The 26,015-nt window shown below is 44.7% G+C and overlaps 1 long non-coding RNA gene across 1 annotated transcript; it reads right to left on the bottom strand.

Annotated features, from left to right (window-relative positions):
• Positions 1–11,475: 11,475 nt before the first annotated feature.
• Positions 11,476–12,902, bottom strand: LOC125941627 (uncharacterized). Its single transcript, XR_007464497.1, has 3 exons — positions 12,664–12,902; positions 11,664–12,165; positions 11,476–11,550 (listed from the first exon to the last, which is right to left on the bottom strand). It is a non-coding gene; the product is annotated as an uncharacterized LOC125941627 (long non-coding RNA).
• Positions 12,903–26,015: the final 13,113 nt, after the last annotated feature.

Raw genomic sequence — 26,015 nt, forward strand, 5'->3', positions numbered from 1 at the left:
ATCGAAGAAGAGCCAACTAACGAACGACAGAATGTTCAAAATGAACAATGCACGGAGGAATGCACCAACCACTGCCTAAACGAATGATTGAAGGAGCCAACTAACGATAAACTGAACGAGCGAACGAACAATAGTTCGAATCGAAGAAGAGCCACTAACGAACGACAGATATGTTCAAATGAACAATGCACGGAGGAATGCACCAACCCATTGACTAACGAATGATGAAGGAGCCAACTAATGATAAACTGAACGAGCGAACGAACAATAGTTCGAAGCGAAGAAGAGCCAACTAACGAACGACAGAATGTTCAAAATGAACAATGCACGGAGGAAGGCACCAACCATTGCCTAAACGAATGATTGAAGGAGCACTAACGAAAAACTGAAGGAGCGAAAAGACAATAGTTCGAAGCGAAGAACAGCCAACTAACGAACGACTGAATGGGCAAAGTGAATATTGAACGGAGGAATGCACCAACCAATGACTTAATGAATGATTGAAGGAACCAAATAACGAACGACTGAACGTGCGAACAAACGATAGTTCGAATCGAAGAAGAGCCAACTAACGAACGACAGAATGTTCAAAATGAACAATGCACGGAGGAATGAACCAAACACTGCCTAAACGAATGATTGAAGGAGCCAACTAACGATAAACTGAACGAGCGAACGAACAATAGTTCGAATCGAAGAAGAGCCCACTAACGAACGACAGAATGTTCAAAATGAACAATGCACGGAGGAATGCACCAACCATTGACTAAACGAATGATTGAAGGAGCCAACTAATGATAAACTGAACGAGCGAACGAACAATAGTTCGAAGCGAAGAAGAGCCAACTAACGAACGACAGAATGTTCAAAATGAACAATGCACGGAGGAATGCACCAACCATTGCCTAAACGAATGATTGAAGGAGCCTACTAACGAAAAACTGAAGGAGCGAAAGAACAATAGTTCGAAGCGAAGAACAGCCAACTAACGAACGACTGAATGGGCAAAGTGAATATTGAACGGAGGAATGCACCAACCAATGACTTAATGAATGATTGAAGGAACCAAATAACGAACGACTGAACAAGCCAGCGAACGATAGTTCGAATCGAAGAAGAGCCAACTAACGAACGACAGAATGTTCAAAATGAACAATGCACGGAGGAATGCACCAACCACTGCCTAAACGAATGATTGAAGGAGCCAACTAACGATAAACTGAACGAGCGAACGAACAATAGTTCGAAGCGAAGAAGGGCCAACTAACGAACGACAGAATGTTCAAAATGAACAATGCACGGAGGAATGCACCAACCATTGCCTAAACGAATGATTGAAGGAGCCAACAAACGATAAACTGAACGAGCGAAAGAACAATAGTTCGAAGCGATGAAGAGCCAACTAACGAACGACAGAATGTTCAAAATGAACAATGCACGGAGGAATGCACCAACCACTGCCTAAACGAATGATTGAAGGAGCCAACTAACCATAATCTGAACGAGCGAACGAACGATAGTTCGAATCGAAGAAGAGCCAACTAACGAACGACAAAATGTTCAAATGAACAATGCACGGAGGAATGCACCAACCATTGACTAAACGAATGATTGAAGGAGCCAACTAACGATAAACTGAACGAGCGAACAAACGATAGTTCGAATCGAAGAAGAGCCAACTAACGAACGACACAATGTTCAAAATGAACAATGCACAGAGGAATGCACGAACCATTGACTAAACGAATGATTGAAGGAGCCAACTAACGATAAACTGAACGAGCGAACGAACAATAGTTCGAATCGAAGAAGAGCCAACCAACGAACGACAGAATGTTCAAAATGAACAATGCACGGAGGAATGCACCAACCATTGACTAAACGAATGATTGAAGGAGCCAACTAACGATAAACTGAACGAGCGAAAGAACAATAGTTCGAAGCGATGAAGAGCCAACTAACGAACGACAGAATGTTCAAAATGAACAATGCACGGAGGAATGCACCAACCACTGCCTAAACGAATGATTGAAGGAGCCAACTAACGATAAACTGAACGAGCGAACGAACAATAGTTCGAATCGAAGAAGAGCCAACTAACGAACGACAGAATGTTCAAAATGAACAATGCACGGAGGAATGCACCTACCATTGACTAAACCGAATGATTGAAGGAGCCAACTAACGATAAACTGAACGAGCGAACGATCAATAGTTCGAATCGAATTAAGAGCCAACTAACCGAACGACAGAATGTTCAAAATGAACAATGCACGGAGGAATGCACCAACCATTGACTAAACGAATGATTGAAGGAGCCAAATAACGATAAACTGAACGAGCGAACGAACAATAGTTCGAATCGAAGAAGAGCCAACTAACGAACGACAGAATGTTCAAAATGAACAATGCACGGAGGAATGCACCAACCATTGACTAAACGAATGATTGAAGGAGCCAACTAACGATAAACTGAACGAGCGAACGAACAATAGTTCGAATCGAAGAAGAGCCAACTAACGAACGACAGAATGTTCAAAATGAACAATGCACAGAGGAATGCACCAACCATTGCCTAAACGAATGATTGAAGGAGCCTACTAACCATAATCTGAACGAGCAAACGAACAATAGTTCGAAGCGAAGAAGAGCCAACTAACGAACGACAGAATGTTCAAAATGAACAATGCACGGAGGAATGCACCAACCATTGACTAAACGAATGATTGAAGGAGCCGACTAACGATAAACTGAACGAGCGAACGAACAATAGTTCGAATCGAAGAAGAGCCAACTAACGAATGACAGAATGTTCAAAATGAACAATGCACGGAGGAATGAACCACCACTGCCTAAACGAATGATTGAAGGAGCCAACTAACCATAATCTGAACGAGCGAACGAACAATAGTTCGAAGCGAAGAAGAGCCAACTAACGAACGACAGAATGGGCAAAGTGAATATTGAACGGAGGAATGCACCAACCATTGACTTAATGAATGATTGAAGGAACCAAATAACGAACGACTGAACAAGCCAGCGAACGATAGTTCGAATCGAAGAAGAGCCAACTAACGAACGACAGAATGTTCAAAATGAACAATGCACGGAGGAATGCACCAACCACTGCCTAAACGAATGATTGAAGGAGCCAACTAACCATAATCTGAACGAGCGAACGAACAATAGTTCGAAGCGAAGAAGAGCCAACTAACGAACGACAGAATGTTCAAAATGAACAATGCACGGAGGAATGCACCAACCATTGACTAAACGAATGATTGAAGGAGCCAACTAACGATAAACTGAACGAGCGAACGAACAATAGTTCGAATCGAAGAAGAGCCAACTAACGAACGACAGAATGTTCAAAATGAACAATGCACGGAGGAATGCACCAACCATGTCCTAAACCAATGATTGAAGGAGCCAACTAACGATAAACTGAACGAGCGAACGATCAATAGTTCGAATCGATGAAGAGCCAACTAACCAACGACAGAATGTTCAAAGTGAATATTGAACGGAGGAATGCACCAACCATTGACTTAATGAATGATTGAAGGAACCAAATAACGAACGACTGAGCAAGCCAGCGAACGATAGTTCGAATCGAAGAAGTGCCAACTAACGAACGACAGAATGTTCAAAATGAACAATGCACGGAGGAATGCACCAACCATTGACTTAATGAATGATTGAAGGAACCAAATAACGAACGACTGAACGAGCCAGCGAACGATAGTTCGAATCGAAGAAGAGCCAACTAACGAACGACAGAATGTTCAAAATGAACAATGCACGGAGGAATGCACCAACCACTGCCTAAACGAATGATTGAAGGAGCCAACTAACGATAAACTGAACGAGCGAACGAACAATAGTTCGAATCGAAGAAGAGCCAACTAACGAACGACAGAATGTTCAAAATGAACAATGCACAGAGGAATGCACCAACCATTGCCTAAAAGAATGATTGAAGGAGCCTACTAACCATAATCTGAACGAGCAAACGAACAATAGTTCGAAGCGAAGAAGAGCCAACTAACGAACGACAGAATGTTCAAAATGAACAATGCACGGAGGAATGCACCAACCATTGACTAAACGAATGATTGAAGGAGCCAACTAACGATAAACTGAACGAGCGAACGAACAATAGTTCGAATCGAAGAAGAGCCAACTAACGAATGACAGAATGTTCAAAATGAACAATGCACGGAGGAATGAACCACCACTGCCTAAACGAATGATTGAAGGAGCCAACTAACCATAATCTGAACGAGCGAACGAACAATAGTTCGAAGCGAAGAAGAGCCAACTAACGAACGACAGAATGCAAAAAATGAACAATGCACGGAGGAATGCACCAACCATTGACTAAACGAATGATTGAAGGAGCAAACTAACGATAAACTGAACGAGCCAGCGAACGATAGTTCGAATCGAAGAAGAGCCAACTAACGAACGACAGAATGTTCAAAATGAACAATGCACGGAGGAATGCACCAACCACTGCCTAAACGAATGATTGAAGGAGCCAACTAACGATAAACTGAACGAGCGAACGAACAATAGTTCGAATCGAAGAAGAGCCAACTAACGAACGACAGAATGGGCAAAGTGAATATTGAACGGAGGAATGCACCAACCATTGACTTAATGAATGATTGAAGGAACCAAATAACGAACGACTGAACAAGCCAGCGAACGATAGTTCGAATCGAAGAAGAGCCAACTAACGAACGACAGAATGTTCAAAATGAACAATGCACGGAGGAATGCACCAACCACTGCCTAAACGAATGATTGAAGGAGCCAACTAACCATAATCTGAACGAGCGAACGAACAATAGTTCGAAGCGAAGAAGAGCCAACTAACGAACGACAGAATGTTCAAAATGAACAATGCACGGAGGAATGCACCAACCATTGACTAAACGAATGATTGCAGGAGCCAACTAACCATAATCTGAACGAGCGAACTAACGATAGTTCGAATCGAAGAAGAGCCAACTAACGAATGACAGAATGTTCAAAATGAACAATGCACGGAGGAATGCACCTACCATTGACTAAACCAATGATTGAAGGAGCCAACTAACCATAAACTGAACGAGCGAACGATCAATAGTTCGAATCGATTAAGAGCCAACTAACCAACAACAGAATGTTCAAAATGAACAATGCACGGAGGAATGCACCAACCATTGACTAAACGAATGATTGAAGGAGCGAAATAACGATAAACTGAACGAGCGAACGAACAATAGTTCGAATCGAAGAAGAGCCAAATAACGAACGACAGAATGTTCAAAATGAACAATGCACGGAGGAATGCACCAACCATTGACTAAACGAATGATTGAAGGAGCCAACTAACCATAAACTGAACGAGCGAACGAACAATAGTTCGAATCGAAGAAGAGCCAACTAACGAACGACAGAATGTTCAAAATGAACAATGCACAGAGGAATGCACCAACCATTGCCTAAAAGAATGATTGAAGGAGCCTACTAACCATAATCTGAACGAGCAAACGAACAATAGTTCGAAGCGAAGAAGAGCCAACTAACGAACGACAGAATGTTCAAAATGAACAATGCACGGAGGAATGCACCAACCATTGACTAAACGAATGATTGAAGGAGCCAACTAACGATAAACTGAACGAGCGAACGAACAATAGTTCGAATCGAAGAAGAGCCAACTAACGAATGACAGAATGTTCAAAATGAACAATGCACGGAGGAATGCACCAACCATTGACTAAACGAATGATTGAAGGAGCCAACTAACGATAAACTGAACGAGCGAACGAACAATAGTTCGAATCGAAGAAGAGCCAACTAACGAACGACAGAATGTTCAAAATGAACAATGCACGGAGGAATGCACCAACCATGTCCTAAACCAATGATTGAAGGAGCCAACTAACGATAAACTGAACGAGCGAACGATCAATAGTTCGAATCGATGAAGAGCCAACTAACCAACGACAGAATGTTCAAAGTGAATATTGAACGGAGGAATGCACCAACCATTGACTTAATGAATGATTGAAGGAACCAAATAACGAACGACTGAGCAAGCCAGCGAACGATAGTTCGAATCGAAGAAGTGCCAACTAACGAACGACAGAATGTTCAAAATGAACAATGCACGGAGGAATGCACCTACCATTGACTAAACCAATGATTGAAGGAGCCAACTAACGATAAACTGAACGAGCGAACGATCAATAGTTCGAATCGATTAAGAGCCAACTAACCAACGACAGAATGTTCAAAATGAACAATGCACGGAGGAATGCACCAACCATTGACTAAACGAATGATTGAAGGAGCGAAATAACGATAAACTGAATGAGCGAACGAACAATAGTTCGAATCGAAGAAGAGCCAAATAACGAACGACAGAATGTTCAAAATGAACAATGCACGGAGGAATGCACCAACCATTGACTAAACGAATGATTGAAGGAGCCAACTAACCATAAACTGAACGAGCGAACGAACAATAGTTCGAATCGAAGAAGAGCCAACTAACGAACGACAGAATGTTCAAAATGAACAATGCACAGAGGAATGCACCAACCATTGCCTAAAAGAATGATTGAAGGAGCCTACTAACCATAATCTGAACGAGCAAACGAACAATAGTTCGAAGCGAAGAAGAGCCAACTAACGAACGACAGAATGTTCAAAATGAACAATGCACGGAGGAATGCACCAACCATTGACTAAACGAATGATTGAAGGAGCCAACTAACGATAAACTGAACGAGCGAACGAACAATAGTTCGAATCGAAGAAGAGCCAACTAACGAACGACAGAATGTTCAAAATGAACAATGCACGGAGGAATGCACCAACCATTGACTAAACGAATGATTGAAGGAGCCAACTAACGATAAACTGAACGAGCGAACGAACAATAGTTCGAATCGAAGAAGAGCCAACTAACGAACGACAGAATGTTCAAAATGAACAATGCACGGAGGAATGCACCAACCATGCCTAAACCGAATGATTGAAGGAGCCAACTAACGATAAACTGAACGAGCGAACGATCAATAGTTCGAATCGAAGAAGAGCCAACTAACGAACGACAGAATGTTCAAATGAACAATGCACGGAGGAATGCACCAACCATTGACTAACGAATGATTGAAGGAGCCAACTAACGATAAACTGAACGAGCGAACAAATAGTTCGAATCGAAGAAGAGCCAACTAACGAACGACAGAATGTTCAAAATGAACAATGCACGGAGGAATGCACCAACCATGGCCTAAACGAATGATTGAAGGAGCCAACGAACAATAGTTCGAATCGAAGAAGAGCCAACTAACGAACGACAGAATGTTCAAAATGAACAATGCACGGAGGAATGCACCAACCATTGACTAAACGAATGATTGAAGGAGCCAACTAACGATAAACTGAACGAGCGAACGAACAATAGTTCGAATCGAAGAAGAGCCAACTAACGAACGACAGAATGTTCAAAATGAACAATGCACGGAGGAATGCACCAACCATTGCCTAAACAAATGATTGAAGGAGCCAACAAACGATAAACTGAACGAGCGAAAGCACAATAGTTCGAAGCGAAGAAGAGCCAACTAACGAACGACTGAATGGGCAAAGTGAATATTGAACGGAGGAATGCTCCAACCATTGACTTAATGAATGATTGAAGGAACCAAATAACGAACGACTGAGCAAGCCAGCGAACGATAGTTCGAATCGAAGAAGAGCCAACTAACGAACGACAGAATGTTGAAAATGAACAATGCACGGAGGAATGCACCAACCATTGACTAAACGAATGATTGAAGGACCCAACTAACGATAAACTGAACGAGCGAACGAACAATAGTTCGAAGCGAAGAAGAGCCAACTAACGAACGACAGAATGTTCAAAATGAACAATGCACGGAGGAATGCACCAACCATTGACTTAATGAATGATTGAAGGAACCAAATAACCAACGACTGAACGAGCCAGCGAACGATAGTTCGAATCGAAGAAGAGCCAACTAACGAACGACAGAATGTTCAAAATGAACAATGCACGGAGGAATGCACCAACCACTGCCTAAACGAATGATTGAAGGACCCAACTAACGATAAACTGAACGAGCGAACGAACAATAGTTCGAATCGAAGAAGAGCCAACTAACGAACGACAGAATGTTCAAAATGAACAATGCACGGAGGAATGCACCAACCATTGCCTAAACAAATGATTGAAGGAGCCAACAAACGATAAACTGAACGAGCGAAAGCACAATAGTTCGAAGCGAAGAAGAGCCAACTAACGAACGACTGAATGGGCAAAGTGAATATTGAACGGAGGAATTCACCAACCATTGACTAAACGAATGATTGAAGGAGCGAAATAACGATAAACTGAACGAGCGAACGAACAATAGTTCGAATCGAAGAAGAGCCAAATAACGAACGACAGAACGAGCGAACGAGCAATAGTTCGAGTTATAGAATAGCTTACTAATGAACGACTGAATGGGCAAAGTGAACATTGAACAGAGGAATGCACCAACCATTGACCTAACGAATGACTAAGGGAGCCAAATTAAGAACCGCTAGATGAGCGCACTAACGATAGTTCGAATTAAATAAGAGCTAACTAATGAACGACTGAATCGGCAAACTGAACAATGAACAGAGGGATGCACCAACCATTGACTAAACGAATGATTGAAGGAGCCAACTAACGATAAACTGAACGAGCGAATAAGCGATAGTTCGAATCGAAGAAGAGCCAACTAACGAACGACTAAATGGGCAAAATGAACAATGAAAGGAGGAAAGCACGAACCATTGGCTAAACGAATGATTAAATGAGCGAAATAACGAACGAAAGTACGAATTAACCAAGAACTAACTAACGAACGTTTTCTTGCGGGGTCCCACCATCGACCACCGATCAACCACGAAACCAGACTAAAGAGGCAAAAAGGCTTTTCACTTAGAAGTTGCAACCATAAGCATTCCACACCACGCGCTGGTGCCTTAGCATCACCGTCAAAGACGACGCAAGTCTTACACATGTTTAGCATTGCAACTTTTTCTGTCACAGCAATTAAGTAGTTACACCACCGAGGACACTGCCATCATAACGTCGTAATGTCAACGTCGTTGTCTCATAATCTTGTGTGCATTGGAATTGCGCTGTCGTTGATAATTATTATAAAAATTATTGGTTGTTAAGGTGTAATAACTGGGGTCTTCAATCAACACATAAAATCTGACGGGACAATGGAAGTGGAAACATACTGTCTGAAAGCTACAACAAGAAGCGAATAATGAACAGATTGTATACATATTGCACACAAGAATACTTTCTTAAAATTGTTCACAGAAAACAAAAAGGCACGTTTAGAAGCAGATAGTTATAGGATACACTGGTCTCACCAATAACGCAGCATTGGCGAGGGAAACGCGATTGTTTCTCATTTTAACCAGGTACGTTCCCCAACGCCGAAAAAAATTCTTTGCCACAATTTTGCAATCGCTGTAGAGATACTCATCGACATATTCAGGTAGCCGTTGCAGCAGAGGGTGACCGCCTACGGAAAGCTACCGAACCACGCTTTCTCAATATTTAAATTTCCCCGAACGTGTCACGTCTACATGTGATTGCAAAGGTGTCCTGCTTTTCTTTTGTGCATGCCATCTGTCATCAGCATTCTTCCGTCGTCAAGCATCAATTTCGGTTGCTAGGGCCTAGTCAAGCTGCTTAAAGCAGCTTTTGCTTTAGCAACATTTGCAATGTATACGTTGGACATTAAAATGATTTGACAAACATCGCCTTCGTCCTCGCGACATCGCTATGCAGACACCTCACACAATGGGTCCGCCCCCTTATTTTGTTTCTGCCCTTCAGAATATTTTCGGAACTGTGTGGCGCACAAATCTAAAAACTATGTAAGGTGAAAGTTGTGCATAAGTATTGCATGAATTTACTCATTGCAGCGCGGCACCTCAGCAGTCTTGCCCATACCAACTGGCGCCTATATGCCATGGACCCACAGATGCAATTACGACTTTTACCCCGTTTTAAATGGCATGAAGAAACCTTACTGTGCCGCCTGCGATTAGGAGTTTCGTTTACTAACTCCTATTCATTCCTAATTGGAATGGCGGACAGTGCCAACTGCAACACATGTGGTGTTGAGGAAACCACCAGACATCTCTTATGTGACTGCCCTAGATACGAAGAAGAGAGGATTGCCCTTCGGACTGCTTTGGGGCACTTAGACGACAGGCCTTTTACGGAGGAGAAGATCTTCGGCCCGTGGCCTCGTGCGTCTTCCATGTACAGGGCTACAAAGGCGCTGCTGCGCTTTTTGGAGTGCACGAGCCTGCATGACCGCCTGTGACGAAACTCAGCGATGAACGCTTGACTGTAAGTGTGCAAGGTGTGAACTGTGAACTTCTCTCTTCCTTCTCTTTCAATTCCTTCTCCCCCTTCCCCAGTGCAGGGTAGCCTACGGGGCTCAGCCTGGTTAACCTCCCTGCCTTTCCCTTATGACTTTTCTCTCTCTCTCTCTCTCTCTCTACTCATTGCATAGGATGAAATAAATTGTGCGCATCACCGTTAGTCGTATAGCATTTACGATGAAAGCTTCGCATCAAAGTTAGGCGTGCATTGCTACGATTCACTAAATCGACATTATTTGTATTTTGTTTTGTCCTGTCTATCTCCGTCATTTCTTCATTTCCTATTATCTTTCCTGATGTTTTCATGTCCTCTATTCCCTCCTCCTCAAAGAGCACGCAGGCGTTGTGCCCCTCTCGGTGGCAGTTGTCAGCTTGCTCCCCCCGTATTTCCTTCGTGTCCTTGTGTTATATGTATGCAAATCAAATAATAATAATAATCGACAGGCCTCTATGAAGCGCGTGTTCACACTGAGTGCTTTCTTCCCTCCCTCTCCTGTCTTTTCATTCTTTTAAACCTCTTCTCCCCCTGCAGGGTTGCAAACCGGAAGGCCATCTGGTTGGCCACGCTACCTTTCTTTCCTTCTTTTCTTCGTCCCCTCCTGCTTCGCTTCAAATATGGTATAACATGTGCGTTGGATCAGCATTATTCTCCACTGACACTGCCACGGTGAAAACAGTCAAAACCAACCTGAAACGTCAGCAACTGTAAATCTGCCTGCAGTATTTTCTTCAATACTCTATCGACAAGTTTTAATTTAATTTAGGAATAAAGAACGAACTGCCTATTGCTTACAACCACTCTATTAGCTCTATTACATTTCTCTAAGCCTAGACCTCCCTGCCTTTCCTTTTTTCCTCCTCCTCCTTCTCTAAGCCTAGACACGCCAACTTCACGAGCACGATAAAGCGGTTACAGGAAAACGCGGCTAATTGCATTTCGTGTGGCCGCTATGCCACAAGTTGAGTGTAAATAATTCAAAACAGTCGCAAGGATTGTGCTCACCTCGTCTGCTGGAAGCGGAACTTGGCCCGGTTGTCCGTCTCCGCGATGTTTGAGCCAAAAGCCACACGGATGTCCTACATAAAAAAGCTGCAATCAATCATTCAGCGATTTCGTGGTATCTTCATAATAGCGGCTTGACTTGAGTTCAGACGTTATAGGCTAAAACTATTCACGAAAGCAGGCGTACCCGTTTGCACGCAACCACATGCACCGTCAATGGTGGGCAATGGTGCGCTATCTCATGAGCAGCCGTAGACGCCACAAGAAAAGATGGCCGCCAGGTCTGCAGGGTGCGCAGCCAAGCACCAGAGTGCTAGAACAGCTGGACGCCAGGTCAGCCGGGTGGGCATCGACGTAGGAGTTCGCTGGATCACCTGGCCACCAGATCCACAAGGCGGACATCAAAACACCAGGCAGCTGGCCACCAGGTCCACTGGGTGATCATCAAGTTACCAGGTCTCGAGATCAGCTGGCCACTAGATCCACAGAGTGGGCATCAAGACACTAGGCTGCTAGAACAGCTGGCCACTAGGTCAACAAGGCGGGCACCCAGATACGAGGCCTCTAGATCAGCTGGCCACCAGATCCACAGGGTGGGCATCACGACAGCAGGCTACCACAGCGACTGGCTACCAGGTCCGAAGGACGAACCACCAGGTCCGCATGACAGGCAGCAAGACACCAGGTACCTAGAACAGTCCAGTGATCCAAGTTGGCTTCAGGAATATTGACTGGAAGGCAGTGCGTACCAAATGGCAGATAGGAAAATTTAATTCTGTGATTTGCCGTGCTAATACCACGATATGATTATGATTCACGCCGCTTTGGGAGACTTCGTATCCATTTCAACTTCCTGAGGTTTTTTACCGTGCACGCAATGCACAGCACACGGGCATTCTTGCATGTCGCCCCCGTCGAAATTTTGAAAGTTTAAAATGTTTGGTAGTTGTAACACTCGTCAGGTAGAATTGTGGCTGTGCTAGCTATAAATATTTATTTGAGTAGCTTTTAACAAAGAATACTAAAATAAATGTATAGCGTCTTGTTCTCACTTCACTGCTAAGAATTACAAGAACCATTGGCGTACTCGAGTTTAGTGTCTGTGAAATTGTTTTATAAGCAATTACCTCGGCAGAGCTAACGGCAATGGAAAGATTATGGACGCAAGACGTCTTCGATGCGCTCACCTTGCTGGCCTGACTACAGTCGGCCGCCATACTGCCTCCCACGCTTCCTGGTGATCACGCACTAAAGTCCAGCCTCGTCCTTGCCCGACAGATGCGTGCACCACACGACCATGTCGATCTTGTGCTGTTCGTTCTCGGCACCAATGAGAAAAAAAACAAAAGAACGCATCGCACGCGTATGTAGGAAGCACAGTGAAAAAGATGGGAACGCGAAGCCTTATTGTTCTGTTCTGTATACACCGTCAAAGGGCGCCATGATCTCACGCAAAATTTAATTCATCAACTTTCAGGAGTACTCCAATAAGTCTAATTCATGTCCCCGGCGTTTCAATTCTGCGGGAAAGAAAGTCGTCACCCCTTCTATTTGTGTTAGTCTCGCTATACAACGACACAAACGATTGGCCAACAAATCCCGCTGATGCCCACCATCGGTAGTACGTGATTTTGTTTTAGGAATGTACTCATTGTTGTATTACGAAATCGCAAATCTGCACTGGCACTACTTTGCCGATCAGCATACAGGGGTTATTTATTACCGTTTGCTGGCACTCCTACCCGACGCACAGTGCTCACCGATTGAAACACGATCTCAGACAACATGGCGGCCGGTACTTTTTTTTTTTGCGCCGGTGGGCGTTGCTGGCACTGAGGTGATGAATTTTTATGTCGCATGAAATCGAGAAGCTTTTTCATGGATCGTAACTGCGTTCGGCCCCCTCAGCGATTACACAGTGATCACCAGAGGCGCAACAAGCGGTGGCCACCATGCTGTCAGATCGCGTTTCAGTCGCTGAGCACTGTACACACACACACACACACACACACACACACACACACACACACACACACACACACACACACACACACACACACACACACACACACACACACACACACACACACACACACACACACACACTACATATCTTATCTACAGGGTGTCCCAGCAATCACGCAGCACGATTTAAAAAAGAGGAACGGCGTGACAAGAAGCAAACCTAGTGCGTATTGTTTCCAGTACAGTGGAGTAGCCGCCAGTAATTAAAATGAGTAAATGAGAAATAATGAGTAAATGAGAAGTAAATGAGAAAGTTGTAGAGCAACATGAAAAACTCCCGATACAGCTTTCTGTTGCTCAATAGGGGCTACATAAAAGTGTTTTTCCTAGCGTGAAAGAAGACCGCGAATACACGCAAAGCGGCCAGTCGCGCGGCAATGCGCCTTTTTTTCACGGCGCTACGGCGCATGCGCCCTGCCCTGGCGGATTAGTCGCGAAACGTTTTCGAAGGGTCGCGCGCGCGGCCGTGCGGCCCCGTCTCGGGGAAACGTCCCCGAAAAAAAAAAAAATGCGCTCGCACGCGCGCTACTGCAAGTGCAAACTCGTGCTGTGTACCTCGTTGAAACTTCACTGGTAGCTCGACGTCGGTGCGGTGCCGAAAACGTGCGTAGCGTAAGACTGTAACTCCACTTTTAACAAAAAGCGGTGAGGGCTTCGTCCAGACTGCACAGGGAACCACGTAGTTGCCACCTTGCATTGATGGCTGTAATAGCAAATTTATCGATAAACCCCTGCGTTACACTTGGACGACACTTAAAAACACGTTGCTGACGAAGACTTCTTGCAGCGTCGGTCCTCAATTGCTGGTAGTGGCAGCGTGTGCCCGACTTCACGTACTCGTTCAAGGCGCGGTAACACTGGGTCGATACGAGACCGACAAGACGCGCACGCCTACGATTGGCCGACCATTCAGCACTGTGTCGCTGAGACAATTTTATCATACCAAGCCTACAAGACGTAAGCGACGAGCGCGAGTTGCCGTACTGCGACGGGCTTTCTTGTCGACGGCACCGATAAAATCAGCGTGCCGACCATCGTTGGACCGAAACCCGTGCGATGGGCCGTCGAACCGATAACGCGATAGCCGCAACGGCTTCGTTAGTATATATAAATAATCGCGCTCAAAGTGAGTCAAGACATGCCTACGAAGTTTAAATGCACAATATTCGACCCTCTCAATCCGTGCACATAAGTTTGAGCCAATGTTGATCCTGTTCAGCGAAGGTTAGACCTGGCGCCGTCGAGTTCGCGCACCCGCCACCGGCGGACCGGTACTGAAAAGTAAGCAAGTTATAATGAAGGAAGAAACTGCTTTTATAGTCCAATTCTAGCCTTAGCGATTTGAAATAAACTACCCTTCGCTTCTATCGGCTTGTACACAATAAGCTGCAAGCGGGGACACAGCGCTATGCTCAACGCCTGCGCCAACATCTGTACGTCACCGTTCCCGTAGGCTGCCGGTCGTATTCGCAACGTAGATGGGTGGGTTTTTACGTGTTGGCATGCAGACACATTTCTTAATTCCTGAGATGTACTCTTTATCTCTGCGTGAAACCCGAAACAAGACACGGTACATTCGGTACAGCAGCATAAATAGCCGCTTCGCTCAGTTATATACCAACGGTGTCAGCGATGGCATCCGCGTTTTTGCAGAACAACACGGCCTTTAAATGAGCGCTTATGCGAGCACAGTTTGCTCTAATAATGCTTTATGACACGCGCAAACTAACTATCGCGAAGTTAAAGAAAAGCGAGAATCAGTAATATATAATTAACAGTCCAATATTTGTAACTGCATCACAGTCGCCATTGTTTAAGTGGCTCAGCCGCTCATACTGACTCGTCTCACGATGAAACAACACGGCTCATATGAGCAGATATGTGTTTTATTCTACGTTTTGACATTCTTTCATATCAGCGCCTTTTCATATATGCACCTTTCCCCCATTTTTTGATGCTAACAACGATCTGTGGCTGTAGATGCCGATGTAAACAACTGCATCGCTTTGCTAAATCCGACGCGGAAGGCTGCGCACTCGAAAACATCTTATTTATGCGAAATGTATAAAGAATGTGTAAAAAGAATTTAAAAAAAAGCGAGGTGCAAGTGCAGGAGTTAGCGCCAACAAACTCCAAAGCAGCCGCTACGGCAGAGGGAACTCAGCGTGCCTTTATCGGCCGCACTGTAAACAAAACACTGCAGCACACTCAGGCCTGCTCACCCTACATGTATATACTTGGTGAGTGCTACATGGCTTCCAGGAACGACATGCTGCCCCCCAGAAGCCATTAATAATTATTCGCGATCCACGAAACGCACAACTGACGCGCACTTAACACGGGCGCAGGTTCACAAATCAACCGGCGAAAGCCCCAGCACCCTACCAAAACGTTTCCAGCGGAGCGCGGCAGAGGGCGGCACCGGAAAATGAAAAAGGCGGACTCTGCGTGTATTCGTTGGCTTCTTTCACACTCAGAAAAACGCATTTATGTAGCACGTATTGAGCAACAGAAGGGTGTATCGGAAGTTTTTAATGTTGCTCTACAACTTGAACAGTCAACAGGCGAGGAATTGGCGCCGACTTCAAACACACACATACCCAAACCTACATACACTTAGCCGTATTCACCAAGCACGATACACTGACGAATGCCCGTGGTGCGGGGACACGCCAACGCTACCACCCATCACGTGGATATGCCCAAACAGACCATAACAGACATATAAACTCCGCACTACTAAAAACACGAGATTTTAACAGGCAGTGGGAGGCGCGGCTTGCGGACCAGGACCAGAACAGCCAACGGGCTCTCCTGGACCAAGCCCAGCGAACCGCTCGTGCCAGTGGAGCCCTGGACTAGGGGCCCCAACCACGGGACCTCACATTTCATTTTATTCATTAAAGTTTCTCTCTCTCTCTACAACTTTCTCATTGACACTTTGATAATTAGGACAGTACTTCTCGACTTAGATAATTAATTATAATTACCTAATTAAATCTCAGTAACGAAAAAATTGCTGGTGGCTACTCCACTGTACAGGAAACTATACGCACTAGGTTTGCTTCGGGTAACGCCGTTCCTCTTATTTTAAATCGTGCTGCATCATAGCTGGCCCACCCTATATAATTAAGTTATGCGGTTTTACGTGCCGAAACCACGATCTGATTATGAGGCACGCCGTAGTGGGGGACTCCGGAAATTTGGACCACGTGGGGTTCTTTAACGTGCACCTAAATCTAAGTACACGGGTGGTATATATATTCCCCGACAAGCAGATGACTACTGGGCCAATACAATAACTGCATTACCTTCGTTAAGAATTAACAGATGGCGCTGCACACGTAAAACATTATTCTGAGCTGCAAATATTTCAATAGAAGCTAGCGCCATTACTTTTTCAATAACCCTCGTATTTTGGCATTGTCATTAGCTACGTTTCCGAATGACTGGGAAGAACTGCATCACACAACGTTCCTATTTATCACAAACGAGGGGCATCTTATGTGCAATGCGTCCCGAAATGCTAGAGTTACTGGCTTAATTAGGAACATTACGAAAATTATTACATCCTGCTTTTTGAAGTTCGCCCGCTGTCCTCGGGCAACCTAAGGAGGTACCGTGTTTTTTTTTGTTTTTTTTTTTTTGAGAAAGTAAGCGCGAGGCAATGGGTAATGTGCAGACAAAGTTCACAGTTGGTGGTTTATTGTGGCTTTTACAGTAAGTTACATATGCAAACACTCCGGAGTGTTACGAGTGTTTTGCGAGAGCGCAGAATTTAGTCCGTTTCCCTGGCAGCACAATAAACGCCACCAAGATCAAATTTACCGAAAATATGGGAAAGGATTGCGCGAATACACGCAAAATTTCCGCACAACTGGCCACAACAATAAACGCCACCAAGATCAAATTTAGCGAAAATAGGGGCAAGGATTGCGCGAATACACGCAAAATTTCCACACGACTGGCCGCACGAAGCATTTTGCGTGTATTCGCGGGATTCTTTCACGCTCGGAAAAACACATATAAAACAAGTTTTGAGCAACAGAAAGCTGTATCGAGAGTTTTTTTATGATGCTATGCAATTCCCTCATTGACATTTTTCATCTAAGTATAACATTTGAGAAGTTGATTAATTAAGTAGGACTAATTATGCAATTAGCGCAATGCAATAAAATAATCTGCGCGTCTCCAAGCGACTGCAAACAACATTACCTTGGTTCCGTCCAGCTACGTAGCATTTGCATATATTTAAATATTTGTGCATGATTGTTGGGACACCCTGCATAATAATCAATTGCAAGCATGGGCAGCAGCTTTACGCCGAATAGGCTTGCGTCACCAGCGATCAGAAAGAAGCATGGAAACCGTAATGTGCTTCCTTTTCACTAATTAACTTTTAACTAATTACCTGATAGCCCATATTGCAATTTACAAATTGTAGCACTCTTCCGGTGCAACGAAACAATCGCACACCTTCCTTGTGAGTGCCCTCGTTTTATCCCGCAGAGAGCAGCTCTCTCAGCCACGATAGATATACTGGACAAACGCCCAATAACACAAATCAACTTCCTTGGAAACTGTCCTACACGAATAACAGCGCGAGCCGCCTTGAAGGCACTGTTGCGTTATTTAAAGACACCGGACTCTGTGACAAATTATGACTCTACACTGTGTGACTCTACACTGTGTGACAAATTGTGACTCTACACTGTGTGACGTAGGATGGGACGTTGACACTGCGCAACACTAGAACGCCTTCTCAGGCTGCGTGACTATGCACACAGAAATAGTTCTGTTTTGTGTGTGTGATTTTCTTTTTCCTTTTCCCCCTTTTTATACTTATTTTTTTTCTCTCTCTCCTGTCGAATCCCTTTACCCCTCCCCCAGTACAGGGTAGCCAACCGGAGATAATTTCTGGTTAACCTCCCTGTCTTTCCTTTACCTTTTTCTCTCTCTCTACAAATTCTAGCAGTGGAGTTCTCGGGATGACAACGAATTCTCGGGATGACACCAGTTTCGAGATATTAATTCCCGAACTTTGCGGAGAAATGCATTGGCGTTCCAGTTAGGTTCTTAGCAAAACGTCGCTTTTTGCATTGAAGCACAAAATTAACTGGAACGCCAATGCATTTCTCCGCAAAGTTCGGGAATTAATATCTCGAAACTGGTGTCATCCTGCGAAATAATTCTAAGTGGATCCACCTTGCGAACTCCACGGCTACAATTTGTAAACTGCAATATGGGCCATCAGGTAATTATTTAACTTAATTAGTAAATTTTGTTGATTAGTCGATTATGCATTCAATTTATTGTGCAAGTAATGTCCGCCTCTTCGAGTAGACCAGCTCATTAACTGGAATTGGGCTATCTGCCATAGGCAACCTTAAATAAATTTTGAAAGTGTTCGCTGAAACACCCTACATATAACAGTTCTTTGGTTTTTACAGGAAAATGTTTCGCGTTACAACGCAGGAAGCCCAAAACGCGGCAGGCTTTGGCAGTAACAAAATCGACATGGCGGTGCCAAGACATTACACTGGTCAAATATAAACCAAGATACTTAAATTCAAAGACTGACAACAGTTTGCTACTGTTAATGGTATACGTGAAATCATGAGGAGGCTTTGTTTTTAGTGAAACACATATGGTACAGACTTTTGTAAATTAATATGCATTCCCCAATCCTAACACCATTGAACTACTACTGTACACAAGTCCTGTTGTAATGCTTCTCAGTCACCTCGATCGCTGATAATTCTATACAAAACACAATCATCCGCGAAAAGTCGCATGCGTGAGGAAAAACCTGTAACAATGTCGTTCGTGTAAATTATGAACAGTCAAGGCCCCAGGACGGATCCTTGAGGCACCCCTGAGGTCACATCAACGTCATGCGACTGTTTTCCGTTGATAACTCTCTGACGCCTCAGGCTCAAATACTCATTTATCCATCTAATAACGTTCTCATTCATGTTGTACCAAGACAATTTTTCTATTAACGAATGTGACAACATCAAATGCTTTGCGGAAGTCAAGAAATAAGCAGTCAACATAATGCCCTTTATTCGGTGCGCTTGTTACATCATGAACGAATTCGGTAAGCCGGGTGACACACGAGTAATCACTGCGATAACCATGCTGATGGGTATTTAATAATGAGTATGCACTAAGATGGCTCATGATATTAGTATAAAACACGTGCTCTAAAGCTTTACATATCACACTGGTCAAAGACACTGGTCGATAATTTGAAACAATATTTATAGGTCCAGATTTATGTATAGGCACAACGTTTGGAAGTTTCCGTTCATCAGGTAGAGATCCGTCCTGTAATGACTAGGTGAAAAGAATCTGCAGGTACTTTGACAGAAAACGCACAAGAAGAGAGCAGGATCGTGGGTATGCTATCTGGTCCAGTGGCACTGTTTTCTTTCACGCGTTCTAAGAGCGACACAATTCCTCGCTGATCAAATACAACGTCCGCCATGGGCTCAGCACTGATAAAGTCAGGGCGACATTTGACAGGGCTAATGTCGCTTTCAGCAGTAGACAACACCGAACTGATAAACGCGTTAAAGCACTTGGCTTTCTTCAGATTATCGTGCACGATAATTCCATCATGATCGAGTGGTGAGAAGGACAAGTCATCCTTTCTATTTCTTTTATATACTGCCAAAATTCTTTAGGGCGATCTTGGATGCGCAAGTCGAAGGTCTGAAAGTAGGCAAATTTGGCTATTTTAACCGAAGCACTCATATCATTTGTAATCTTAACTGATTCTTGTTTTCGTGCGATGGATTTCTTTTGAAACGGGCGTATAACTGGTGTCTCTTTTCAACGACTCTACGCACCATCTTTTGTAAACCATGGCTTGCTTTTGCTGCGACGTTTCGTCATAACCCATGACGGCACATATCGTACACGTAGATCGAAAAGTTTGTCTTTCAGCGTGTTCCACAGTTCATCTACGCTGAGCGATTCAGGCAATGTTTCGTACACATCGATATAGGATTCTAACGCACGTGTTATTTCAAGGGTACGGGCCTTTTGATAACGCTAAATGTGCCGATTGCCACAATGCTTAAGTTTAACATACTGCCATGTATGTTTAACATACATGGCAATGATCGAGCGGACGCAGCGGCCCGATCTGCCCATGACGGTGTCAACTGCGTTGCCATTCCTCTTTCGAGAGCCGACGCAGCGAAAAAACTTTCCGCGCTTGCGCGTGAGATAACAGTGATACAATGGAATTCATCCGATTTCACAAGTGCACGCCTTCATGCCCTGGACCCTAATTTACAGCTCCGTATTCCGTTCAACTTTCCACGACGGGACTGCACACTTCTAATCCGTCTATGGCTTGCAGTAGCATTTTCAAATGCGTACTCCTTTCTTATCGGAATGGCCAATAGCCCACTTTGTGAATTCTGCGGGTGTAATGAAAGAATAGCACACCTTCTTTGTGAGTGCCCTCATTTCAACCCGCAGAGAGCAGCTCTCTCAGCGACGATAGATCAACTGGACAAACGCCCAATAACAAAAAAGAACATCCTTGGAAACTGGCCTACACAAACAACGGCGCGAGCCGCCCTGAAGGCACTGCTGCGTTACTTAAGAGACACCGGACTCAGTGACGAATTGTGACTCTGCACTGTGTTACGTAGGATGGAACGTTCACACTAAGCAACACGAGAACGCTTTCGCAGACTGCGTGACAGTGCCCGCAGAAACAGTTCTGTTTTGTGTGCGTTCTGTTGTGTGTGTTCTGTTTTGTGTCCTTTCGCATCCCTTTACCCCTCCCCCGGTACAGGGTAGCCAACCGGAAATAACCTCTGGTTAACCTCCCTGTCTTTCCTTACCTTTTTCTCTCTCTCTCTCTCTCTCTCTCTTTAACATACTGAAAATTCATTTCCGCCAGAACACAACTGTGATCACTGATACCAGGCAATCTAAGGGTGAACTGAACTACCGATGGTAGATTAGTCAATAATAAATCCAAAACATTATTGCCACGCGTTGGCTGCAGCACTAACTGGGCTAAACTAAACGATGTTTGGGCGCTGTTAGTGTGCGACAGGGAAGTCTTTCCTTTAATCCACACACTCCTGCAGATAATGGCCACCCTACCTGTGAGTGTTCCAAGTACCGAAAGGTCTTTCTCTGCTCTACGCGGTTTGAAGACTTGCACGCGTTCTCAAATGAGCTAAGTGCGCTTGACTGGACTGGCATTGTTGCATACTCACAGGGGCATTGCCATTGACACGACAAAAGTAATTGAGTGGTTCGCAACCAAAGATAGCGGACAACGGAGGTTAGCGTTTGTTATCTAAGTAGCTTGCATAGGTTGAGTCATTGCAAGGTTAATTGCCGAAGATGCCAATCCTAATGCTTTTATAATTAACACATGTGAACCTTGTTATCGCAAATGTACATCTTTGTTTTTGTATAAATACTGTATTTCCGTTCTATGTGTTGCTTTTCGATTCTTCTGTTTTCGTTGGCTAAGATTTTCGCCTGGTTCGCTGTAGCGGTATGTTTATTTTTAGTATACGTTATTAAAGCAGTTTTGCTTCTCTCTAAATATCTGTATAAAATTTGAATTTAGTTCTGCCACAGTTTACTTGTTGTCCATGACTCGAGAGTGTTACTCTACTTCCCTACAGGCAAAGTTCGGCAGGGAATTTAGTGTAAGTGACAAAATCGCACATTCTGCTGGTTAATGATGTCTGTGTAATTTCCTTATTTCTCCTTGTGCTCATATTTGTAGCCGATATTATCCAGATTCCTGTACAAAATTTTTGTTTTAGTTTTTAGTACTGTTACAAGGTTTGACCATGCCCACCGGGTGTGAATAAATTGTTTTCAAACTGGTCCCATGGTTGTCCGCAAGATGTTGATGAGAGAAGAGAGAGAAAATGATTTAATGAAAGGCAGGGAGGTTAACTAGGACTGAGCCCGGTTGGCTACCCTACACTGGGGGAAGGAAAAAGTGGAGAGAGAGATGTTGATGAAAAAAGCACTAAGGCATGCAGCTGAGCACCAAGCATGGCCATTTGGTTACAGACGTGTTCTTAGTTGCGTAACTCCCCCCCTCCCCCTCCCCGAAGTAGGCACCTGGATCCGCCCCTGAGATGACACCGACATAGTGAGCAAAACAACCACGAGATTACAAAAGAATGGTGATGGGACGACTATGTGATGGTAACTATGATTTTGGTGGCATGAATACTTAAGTGCTGTTGCAGGATGAAATTGTGCAGAAATCATCGACGATGAACGTCCATGTAAGCGAATAGCGGGAACGAACCAGCGAACGAATCACTGGATGAGCGAACTAATGAACGAAAGGCTGAATGAGTGAACTAACGAACGAACTAACCAACGAACGAACCAACGAACGAACCAACGAACGAACCAACGAACGAACCAACGAACGAACCAACGAACGAACCAACGAACGTCTGAACAGGCAAACAAAACAACGAACGAAGGAATGCACCAACCATTGATAGAATGAATAACTGAACGAGCCTGTTAACGAACGACTCAACGAACGAACGTTTCCTTGCCGAGTCCGACCACCGACATGCAACCACAAAACCGGGCGAAAGAGGCAAAAAAAGCTTAAAAGTTCCAACCACAGAGAGAGAGAGAGCAAGGAGAGGAAAGGCAGGGAGGTCAACCAGAAGAGCATTCAGTTTGCTACCCTACACTAGGGGTGTGGGAAAGGGGAGACAGACATTATACAGCATGCGCTGCAGCTTTTTCCTGCCACAGCACTTGAGTAGTTATGCCACCGACGACGTAGTCATCATCACGTAGTCATGCCGTAATCTTGGTGTTTTCTCAGCATGCCGCTGGTGGCGATGCAGATTAATTATTAAGCATGAGATGCTTTTACCTACCGTTATCGGTGACCTACAAGGAGCTTGAGCCAAAAGCCAGCGCCGTTATCCGGGCACTCCAACGAGAACATCCGGGCATCGTTGCGAGAACAAAACGAGATCGCCCGGGAAGCCAGTTAAGAAAATGCAGTCTCTGGCCCCCAACCCTTTGTACAGTACCGCATTACATACGCCAGTTACTGCCTAAACAAGTTACAAAAATATTGCTTCCGAGTTTTTCGAAATGATTGTTCACAATATCACGCAAGCCGTAACTTCTAGTGCGCTGAAGTAGTATTTGTCATGTTCGATGGCGACGTTCAAAGGAAGATGCAGGGCACCATACACTTTATTGTCATCTTTTGGCGCTGAGACAAGATTGTCTGTGCTCTTTTGAATGCCAGCGGTACGCGGCGAGGTTTTTCTGTCACCTCGAAAGATGGCGCCACGATGCGTGGCGCCTCCATCAGGCCGCAGTGATGCCAACTCTAGGGAGTCATCCCTGTATCTAGGGTTTTTGGGGTTTGTTAAAAGATTTAGCGTGTTTCTCGAAGTATCTAGGGATGTTTAAAGATGTAGTTATCACGCCATTTACGCCGCTATGCATATTCACAAGTACCCAAGCAGACTTTAGCAAGGTTACTGGAATAAGCTGCTTGTTAACTCTAGCACTACCTGTGGAGCAGCGCGAGAGGGCAGAGCGGGTGTCCGCTCTTTATTCTATGGGGTGTCGCTGTTCTCTTGACGGCCGTATGGGGCACGTCGTCAGCTGGCCATGTAAATAGTGTTTCTTTTTGACCAAAAAGGGCGCTGCCACCTAAGCTTCGCTTTGGAAACCCTTGTTTGCTCCTCTTCGCGAAAGAGAGCGAAGAATTATCGCGGCTGGGTATTACAGCAATTTCGCAGTGCGTGCAAAAGCGAAAGTTCTGAAGCTTGGCCAGATTTCTCTTTTGCGTGCTCGAGAACGCATGCTTGGCAGTTTACAATATTTCTAATTTCACAGCACCTCATACGTTCATGGTAGCAAGAGCTCTATGTACAGTAGACGCATTACCATAGTTAATGGACAACTTGTGGAGTGCGCAGTGACGAGCAAGGTGAGCCGAGTAAAAAGAAACAAATTTACTTTATCACTCAACAAGACATATAAACATGCGAACAGGAGCGCTCACAAAGCTCTGCGGCCCCGTGAAGCATAACGTCGTCACTGCGTAACAAATTTAGAGATTTGTTTCGCCATCTAGGAATTTTTTGGGTATCAATCAAGGGATAATACGGCGCACTGAGTTGGCAACACTGCTCATGCGCCTTTATTCTCCTAGCTGGGCAGTGCGCTCTGTCTCCCTGGCATTTTTCGCTGCCTGTCGTGCCGCCTTCAGCCAGTTTTCTTCTAGCTGGGCAGCGTCCATATGAACCAGTGCAGAGTATGGCGTGCTGCGGTACGGTGTGGTATACAGTGGGCTGTGCCGTTTCGATCATGCACTACACCCATTTTAAGATTGTGGTTAGTATCATCTACCAATCTGCTATGCCGGTAGCCATTTCATGCTTACATTTACTCTGGATTACGGGAGTCATGTACACTATGTACTATTAGTCATGTACTATCATGAGCAATATGAGCTCGAACACGGGAGCGCGCGGAAAATAGCCTCAAAACCTCGATAGCGTCATACGTGGATGGCGCTGCCGAAACCGGAGGGGAAAGGAGGGGCGCTCTTCCGCTAACTGTTGGCACTCCCGCTTCGCTAGCGTACAAAAAAAAATGATAAAAGTGGCGTATCCGAACGCTCAGCCAACACCACCTAGATTTAATACAAGCATGACCTGTGCATTATGGCAGTCTACGTCACAGCCGATATCTCAGCAGCTGCATAGCCTGATGGATCAATTGATGTAGCTGTGCGCGTTGATGTGAATTGATATCACCGCTAACGGCCAGTGACATGCTACAAGCTACCGTTTTGCAGCAATGATATCGAGGCGGGAGTGTGAACAGCCAGCGGAAGCGCGGCGCCCTTTCCAATTTGTTTCCAAAAGCGGCCGCTGCAAATCGGCCGATGTAAGGTTCGAGGCTATTTTCCACGCGCTCGCGTGTTCAAGCTCATATTGCTCACGATAGTACTATTATTACAGCTTGTCAGCAGAATCTCGCATAAGACAAGGTGCATATTGCACACAAAAATTTTCGTGTGCCAAGCATCACACATCGCCTTCGACCTCGTGACATTGCTGCGCAGACGTCTCACACTGCATCCGCCTTACTTGGCGTTGGCATTTCAGAATATTTATCGTTCTTGGCGTGCACCGGATTCGGCGTGTTTACCGCTGATGGTGCCACGACAGACACTTGGAAGAACATGGCAAACCCTCGGCAAACGTACATCTGCCTGCAATACTCCTTGAATGCTATTTCGGGAAGGTCTGAATTGCGTTTCGCAATACGGAACGAACAGGTTATTTTTCGAGCGCGTCGACATCAAATTTGGTACTGAAAAAGCAGCTAACCGTTGATGCGCCTACTTCGCGAGCCGGAAAAAGAAAGCGTTCAGCAGCTAAAAGCAGCGGAAGGCACATATCGCATAGCCGCTACATGAGAACTTCACTGAGCGTAGTTACTTAAC

The sequence above is a fragment of the Dermacentor silvarum genome, chromosome 11, assembly GCF_013339745.2.
Source record: "Dermacentor silvarum isolate Dsil-2018 chromosome 11, BIME_Dsil_1.4, whole genome shotgun sequence".
NCBI classification, from domain to species: Eukaryota; Metazoa; Arthropoda; class Arachnida; order Ixodida; family Ixodidae; genus Dermacentor; species Dermacentor silvarum.